Raw genomic sequence first — 7,500 nt, 5'->3', positions numbered from 1 at the left:
GAGCGCTCCAGGAGGCAGGCTTAAGAGTCGTGCTTTAAGGCCACCAGGTCAACCCGTCGAATCTACTGGGTTGACCTGGCGGCCGGTTTGCTTTCCGGCCACCAGGTCAACCCATTGGATTCGACGGGTTGACCTGGCGGCTGGTTTGCTTTCCGGCCACCAGGTCAACCCATTGGATTCGACGGGTTGACCTGGTGGCCGGTTTGCTTTCCGGCCCGGGTGTCACCCCACTCCCAGGGCAGCACGGCAGTGGTCTTGAGGACCACAGAGGGGGGCTTAATAGTCGAGAGGGAGCAGGTCCGGGGGAGGCTTAATAGTCGTCCCCCGGCCAGTCCGGGGGAGGCTTAATAGTCGTCCCCCGGGTACTCCGGGGGCCAGGCTTAATCGTCGTCCCCCCGGGCGCTCCAGGGGGAAAAGCTTAATAGTCCTCCCCCGAGGATAGGCTTAATAGGCGTCCCCCGGCCAGTCCGGGGGAGGCTTAATAGTCCTTCCAGGGGAGGCTTAATAGTCATCCCCCGGGCAGTCCGCGGGAGGCTTAATAGTCGTCCCCCGAGTGCTCCGGGGGGGGCAGGCTTAATAGTCGTTCCCCAGGCAGTCCGGGAGAGGCTTAAGAGTCATCCCCCGACAGTGTGGGTGTGGGTGTGGGCGGGGGGGAGGCTTAGCAGTCGTCCCCAGGGCGGTCCGGGGGTGGGGGGAGGCCTCAGAGTCGTCCCTCCGAGAGCCGTGTCGGCGGCGGTGGCGGGTGTCAGGCTTTACATCCAGCCTCCGGAGGGTGAGCGTCCTCGGACGCGATGCAGCCGCCGCAGAGAGGCAGCCTCCGAGGCAGGGAGCGGAGCACCGAGGCTGGGGAGTGGGGAGCAGGAGCCGGGGGGGGGGAGGTGGGGGGCGTTCAGGACAACAGGTCAACCCCCGGGAAGCGGCTGTCAAATGTTCAAAGTCCCCACTCGGCCACCAGGTCAAGCCCCGGGAAGCGGCTGTAAAATGTTCAAAGTCCCCCCCGGGACAACAGGTCAAGCCCTGGGAGGCGGCTGTCAAATGTTCAAAGTCCCCACCGGGACAACAGGTCAAGCCCTGGGAGGCGGCTGTCAAATGTTCAAAGTCCCCACCGGGACAACAGGTCAACCCCCGGGAAGCGGCTGTCAAATTTTCAAAGTCCCCGTTCGGCCACCAGGTCAACCCGCTGAATCTACTGGGTTGACCTGGCGGCCGGTTTGCTTTCCGGCCACCAGGTCAACCCATTGGATTCGACGGGTTGACCTGGCGACCGGTTTGCTTTCCGGCCACCAGGTCAACCCATTGGATTCGACGGGTTGACCTGGTGGCCGGTTTGCTTTCCGGACCGGATGTCACCCCACTCCCAGGGCAGCGCGGCAGTGGTGCTGAGGACCGCAGAGGGGGGGCTTAATAGTCGAGAGGGAGCAGGTCCGGGGGAGGCTTAATAGTCGTCCCCCGAGGACTCCGGGGGCCAGGCTTAATAGTCGTCCCCCCCCCCCCCCCCCCGGGCGCTCCAGGGGGGAAAGCTTAATAGTCCTCCCCCGAGGACTCCGGGGGCAGGCTTAACAGTCGTCCGCCCCGGGCGCTCCAGCGGGAAAGCTTAATAGTCCTCCCCTGACAGTGTGTGTGTGTGTGGGAGGGAGGCTTAGCAGTCTTGCCCCGGGTGGTCCGGTGGGGGAGGCTTAGCAGTCATCCCCCGAGGACTCCGGGGGCAGGCTTAATAGTGGTTCCAGGGGAGGCTTAATAGTCTTCCCCCGGGCAGTCCGGGAGAGGCTTAATCGTCATCCCCCGACAGTGTGTGTGTGTGTGTGTGGGGGGGAGGCTTAGCAGTCTTCCCCCAGGCTGGGTGGGGGCCTGGCGGGAGGCGTCGCAGTCTTCCCCCGGGCGGTCCGGTGGGGGAGGCTTAGCAGTCGTCCCCAGGGCGGTCCGGGGGTGGGGTGGGGTGGGGGGCCTCACAGTCGTCCCTCGGAGAGCCGGGTCGGCGGCAGTGGTGGGTTTACGTCCAGCCTCCGGAGGGTGCGCGTCCTCGGAGGCGATGCAGGCGCCGCAGAGAGGCAGCCTCCGAGGCAGGGAGCGGAGCACCGAGGCTGGGGAGAGGGGAGCAGGAGCCGGGGGCTGGGGGTGGGGGTGGGGTGGCGTTCAGGACAACCGGTCAAGCCCCGGGAAGCAGCTGTCAAATGTTCCAAGTCCCCACTCGGCCACCAGGTCCACCCCAGTCTAGCAATGGGGTTGACCTGGCTGACGGCCGGTTAGTATCAAGGTAAACTCACCGTCGTCCACAGGAGGGCAGCTCTCAGGCCGGCCGGCTGCGGCTGACTCTGGGGCGGCGCCCGGTCCCGGCAGCGAGGGGCGGGGGGCGCGGAGCGAGACGGGGCTAACCGGGGGGGGGGGGCGCCTCCTGCGACTTTGGGGGCCGCGGGTCGTCAGTGGCGTGCAGGCCGGGCCTCTCCCGGGGGATTCGGGGGGGCGGTCCTGCGGGCCGGGCGCAGGGGGCTCGGGCGAGCCCGGGCCGGTCCGCCCCGGGGCCGGGGTCTCCGCCTGCGGCTCAGGGGGGCGCGGGTCGTCGGGGGAGGAAGCCCGGGGGAGCTGCACACCGGCCCGCCAGGCCAGGCCTGGCCTGGATGGCCGCGGGGGGATTCGGGGCGGTCCCGCGGGCCGGGGGCCGGGCGCAGGGGAGGCGGGGGGTCCGAGCGAGTCCGTCCCGGGCCCGGGGCCTCCCCCTGCGGCTTTGGGGTCCGTGGGTCCCCGCTGGCGGAAGCCACTGGGAGCTGGACACCCGCCGTCCGTCCCGCCTGGCCAGGCCTGGCCTGGGTGGCCGCGGGGGGATTCGGGGCGGTCCCGCGGGCCGGCGGCCGGGCGCAGGGGAGGCGGGGGGTCCGAGCGAGTCGGTCCCGGGCCTGGGGTCTCCCCCTGCGGCTTTGGGGTCCGTGGGTCCCCGCTGGAGGAAGCCGCTGGGCGCTGGACACCCGCCGTCCGTCCCGCCTGGCCAGGCCTGGCCTGGGTGGCCGCGGGGGGATTCGGGGCGGTCCCGCGGGCCGGCGGCCGGGCGCAGGGGGTCCGAGCGAGTCCGTCCCAGGCCCGGGGCCTCCCCCTGCGGCTTTGGGGTCCGTGGGTCCCCGCTGGAGGAAGCCGCTGGGCGCTGGACACCCGCCGTCCGTCCCGCCTGGCCAGGCCTGGCCTGGGTGGCCGCGGGGGGGGATTCGGGGCGGACCTGCGGGCCGGCGGCCGGGAGGGTCCGGGCCAGTCCGCCCCATGCCCGGCGTCTCCCCCAGCGGCTTCGGTGGCCCCGGGGGGGGTCCTCCGCGGAGGAAGCCGGGTGGGTGGGGAGCCGGACCCCAGGCGCCCAGACCCGTGACCTGCGGCCGCGACCTCCGACTCGGCAGGAGCGACGAGGGGCTTTCCGGCCCGTCCCCCCCTCTCCTTCCCCCCCAGAAAAGGAGAGAGAGCTGACTCGGACCGGGAAAAGCTGCCTACGGCACCTGGGATTCCCAGGCGGTCACCCATCCAAGTACTAGCCAGGCCCGGGACGGTTTACCTTCCGAGATCGGACGGGATCGGGGGCGTTCGGTCCGGTATGGCCGTAGGCACCCGGCCCCGCGCCTCCTCGCCCGCTTTCCCCTGCCGACGCCCGGGCCTGCCGCACGGTGAGCCCCGGTCGGACTGCCCCCCCCCCTGCGGCAGGGCCCCCGTCTCTCGCGGGCCCGGTCCTTTTTTCCTTTTCGAGCTCCGGGGCCCGGGCTGGCCGCCAGAGCCCCTCCGCCCGCCCTCCCCGGCGTCGGGGAAAATACTGTCCCGGACTTCCAGTGCGCCCGATCCTGTCAGCCGGGGGGTGGGGAGGGGCAGTCCCTCGCTGCGGCCGGGGAGGGTGAGCCCAGGGCGGCTTGCCTGCCGTGCGAGGCCCCTCTCGGCCACCAGGTCAACCCCGAGTCGAAAGGGCTGAAAAATTTTCAGAGTCCCCTCCCGGGCACCAGGTCAACCCGTGGAATCGGACGGGTTCACCTGCTGGCCGGTTCGCTTCCCGGCCACCAGGTCAACCCCTAGGTTGCCGACCGGCCTACCCAGTGGCCGGTTTGCTTTCCGGCCACCAGGTCAACCCCTAGGGGTTTTAACGGGGGCACGCCCGGTGGCCTCTTTCCCGTCCGGTCACCAGGTCAACCCGGATCTCCCTCCTTCCCTGGGCGTCCCCTCCTCGGAGGCGTCAGGTTCCATTTCCCCCCCCCCCCCCAGACTTCCAGGGGCCCGATCCAGTCGGCCGGGAGGCAGTCCCTCGCTGCGGCCGGGGAGGGTGAGCCCAGGGCGGCCTGGTCCATGTCTCTAGTGGGCCCGATCCTTTTTTTTTTTTTCGAGCTCCGGGGCCAGGCCCGCCCGGGCAGCCCTCCTCGGAGGCGTGGGGCGATTCCCCCCCCCCCCCAGACTTCCAGGGGCCCGATCCTGTCGGCCGGGAGGCAGTCCCTCGCTGCGGCCGGGGAGGGTCAGCCCAGGGCGGCTTGCCTGCCGTGCGAGTCCCCTCTCGGCCACCAGGTCAACCGCGAGTCGAAAGGGCTGAAAAATTTTCAGAGTCCCCTCCCGGGCACCAGGTCAACCCGTGGAATCGAACGGGTTCACCTGCTGGCCGGTTCGCTTCCCGGCCACCAGGTCAACCCGTGGAATCGGACGGGTTCACCGGCTGGCCGGTTCGCTTTCCGGCCACCAGGTCAACCCCTAGGTTTTAAGGGGGGGACGCCCGGTGGCCTCTTTCCCGTCCGGTCACCAGGTCAACCCGGATCTCCCTCCTTCCCTGGGCGCCCCCTCCTCGGAGGCGTCAGGTTCCATTCTTTTTTCCAGACTTCCAGGGGCCCGATCCAGTCGGCCGGGTGGCAGTCCCTCGCTGCGGCCGGGGAGGGTGAGCCCAGGGCGGCTTGCCTGCCGTGCGAGTCCCCTCTCGGCCACCAGGTCAACCCCGAGTCGAAAAGGGCTGAAAAATTTTCAGAGTCCCCTCCCGGGCACCAGGTCAACCCGTGGAATCGAACGGGTTCACCTGCTGGCCGGTTCGCTTCCCGGCCACCAGGTCAACCCGTGGAATCGGACGGGTTCACCGGCTGGCCGGTTCGCTTTCCGGCCACCAGGTCAACCCCTAGGTTTTAAGGGGGGGGGGACGCCCGGTGGCCTCTTTCCCGTCCGGTCAGCAGGTCAACCCGGATCTCCCTCCTTCCCTGGGTGCCCCCTCCTCGGAGGCGTCAGGTTCCATTCTTTTTTCCAGACTTCCAGGGGCCCGATCCAGTCGGCCGGGTGGCAGTCCCTCGCTGCGGCCGGGGAGGGTGAGCCCAGGGCGGCTTGCCTGCCGTGCGAGTCCCCTCTCGGCCACCAGGTCAACCCCGAGTCGAAAGGGCTGAAAAATTTTCAGAGTCCCCTCCCGGGCACCAGGTCAACCCGTGGAATCGAACGGGTTCACCTGCTGGCCGGTTCGCTTCCCGGGCACCAGGTCAACCCGTGGAATCGAACGGGTTCACCTGCTGGCCGGTTCGCTTCCCGGGCACCAGGTCAACCCGTGGAATCGAACGGGTTCACCTGCTGGCCGGTTCGCTTCCCGGGCACCAGGTCAACCCGTGGAATCGAACGGGTTCACCTGCTGGCCGGTTCGCTTTCCGGCCACCAGGTCAACCCCTAGGTTTTAAGGGGGGGGGGACGCCCGGTGGCCTCTTTCCCGTCCGGTCAGCAGGTCAACCCGGATCTCCCTCCTTCCCTGGGCGCCCCCTCCTCGGAGGCGTCAGGTTCCATTCTTTTTTCCAGACTTCCAGGGGCCCGATCCAGTCGACCGGGAGGCAGTCCCTCGCTGCGGCCGGGGAGGGTGAGCCCAGGGCGGCTTGCCTGCCGTGCGAGTCCCCTCTCGGCCACCAGGTCAACCCCGAGTCGAAAGGGCTGAAAAATTTTCAGAGTCCCCTCCCGGGCACCAGGTCAACCCGTGGAATCGAACGGGTTCACCTGCTGGCCGGTTCGCTTCCCGGGCACCAGGTCAACCCGTGGAATCGAACGGGTTCACCTGCTGGCCGGTTCGCTTCCCGGGCACCAGGTCAACCCGTGGAATCGAACGGGTTCACCTGCTGGCCGGTTCGCTTTCCGGCCACCAGGTCAACCCCTAGGTTTTAAGGGGGGGGACGCCCGGTGGCCTCTTTCCCGTCCGGTCAGCAGGTCAACCCGGATCTCCCTCCTTCCCTGGGCGCCCCCTCCTCGGAGGCGTCAGGTTCCATTCTTTTTTCCAGACTTCCAGGGGCCCGATCCAGTCGGCCGGGTGGCAGTCCCTCGCTGCGGCCGGGGAGGGTGAGCCCAGGGCGGCTTGCCTGCCGTGCGAGTCCCCTCTCGGCCACCAGGTCAACCCCGAGTCGAAAGGGCTGAAAAATTTTCAGAGTCCCCTCCCGGGCACCAGGTCAACCCGTGGAATCGAACGGGTTCACCTGCTGGCCGGTTCGCTTCCCGGGCACCAGGTCAACCCGTGGAATCGAACGGGTTCACCTGCTGGCCGGTTCGCTTCCCGGGCACCAGGTCAACCCGTGGAATCGAACGGGTTCACCTGCTGGCCGGTTCGCTTCCCGGGCACCAGGTCAACCCGTGGAATCGAAAGGGTTCACCTGCTGGCCGGTTCGCTTTCCGGCCACCAGGTCAACCCCTAGGTTTTAAGGGGGGGGACGCCCGGTGGCCTCTTTCCCGTCCGGTCAGCAGGTCAACCCGGATCTCCCTCCTTCCCTGGGCGCCCCCTCCTCGGAGGCGTCAGGTTCCATTCTTCTTTTTCCAGACTTCCAGGGGCCCGATCCAGTCGACCGGGAGGCAGTCCCTCGCTGCGGCCGGGGAAGGTGAGCCCAGGGCGGCCTGGTCCATGTCTCTAGTGGGCCCGATCCTTTTTTTTTTTCCGAGCTCCGGGGCCAGGCCCGCCCGGGCAGCCCTCCTCGGGGGCGTGGGGCGATTTCCCCCCCCCCCACCCCCAGACTTCCAGGGGCCCGATCCTGTCGGCCGGGAGGCAGTCCCTCGCTGCGGCCGGGGAGGGTCAGCCCAGGGCGGCCTGCTTGGCGGCCGGGTCCATGTCTCTAGTGGGCCCGATCCTTTTTTTCCCTTTTCCGGCTCCGGGGCCCGGGGTGCCCGGGTAGCCCTCCGCGGTGGCGTCGGCCAATTTTTTTTAAAATCAGACTTCCGTGGGCCCGATCCTGACGGCCGGGAGGCAGTCCCTCGCCGCGTCCGGGGACGGCGAGACGCTCGGCCACCGGGTCAACCCGGAGGAAGCGGGCTGGGGGAAGAAAAAAAAAAAAAAAGTTTTCCAAGTCCGAAAAATTTTCAAAGTCCCCTCTCGGCCACCAGGTCAACCCCTTTGGAGCGAATGGGTTGACCTGACGGCCGGTCGTCTCGCGGATGTCCGGAAGGGGTCGCCCCACGCCGTCTCGGCCGACCGAGGGAACCACGAGGTGGCGCCCAGTTCCAGTTTCGTACCGCCGAAGGCGGGGCTTTGGCTTTTTCGACCTGCCTTTCGAGGATTGTGTG

General features: G+C 68.7%; 1 non-coding gene across 1 annotated transcript; it reads right to left on the bottom strand.

The window, feature by feature from the left end:
• Nucleotides 1-3,461: 3,461 nt before the first annotated feature.
• LOC135978972 (5S ribosomal RNA) lies at nucleotides 3,462-3,580 on the bottom strand. Its single transcript, XR_010596310.1, has one exon. It is a non-coding gene; the product is annotated as a 5S ribosomal RNA (ribosomal RNA).
• Nucleotides 3,581-7,500: the final 3,920 nt, after the last annotated feature.

This window comes from Chrysemys picta, unplaced genomic scaffold (assembly GCF_011386835.1).
Source record: "Chrysemys picta bellii isolate R12L10 unplaced genomic scaffold, ASM1138683v2 scaf578, whole genome shotgun sequence".
In the NCBI taxonomy this organism is placed as follows: domain Eukaryota; kingdom Metazoa; phylum Chordata; order Testudines; family Emydidae; genus Chrysemys; species Chrysemys picta.
The sequence above is the reverse complement of the archived record's forward strand: the minus strand, read 5'-3'. Positions and strand labels throughout refer to the sequence as shown.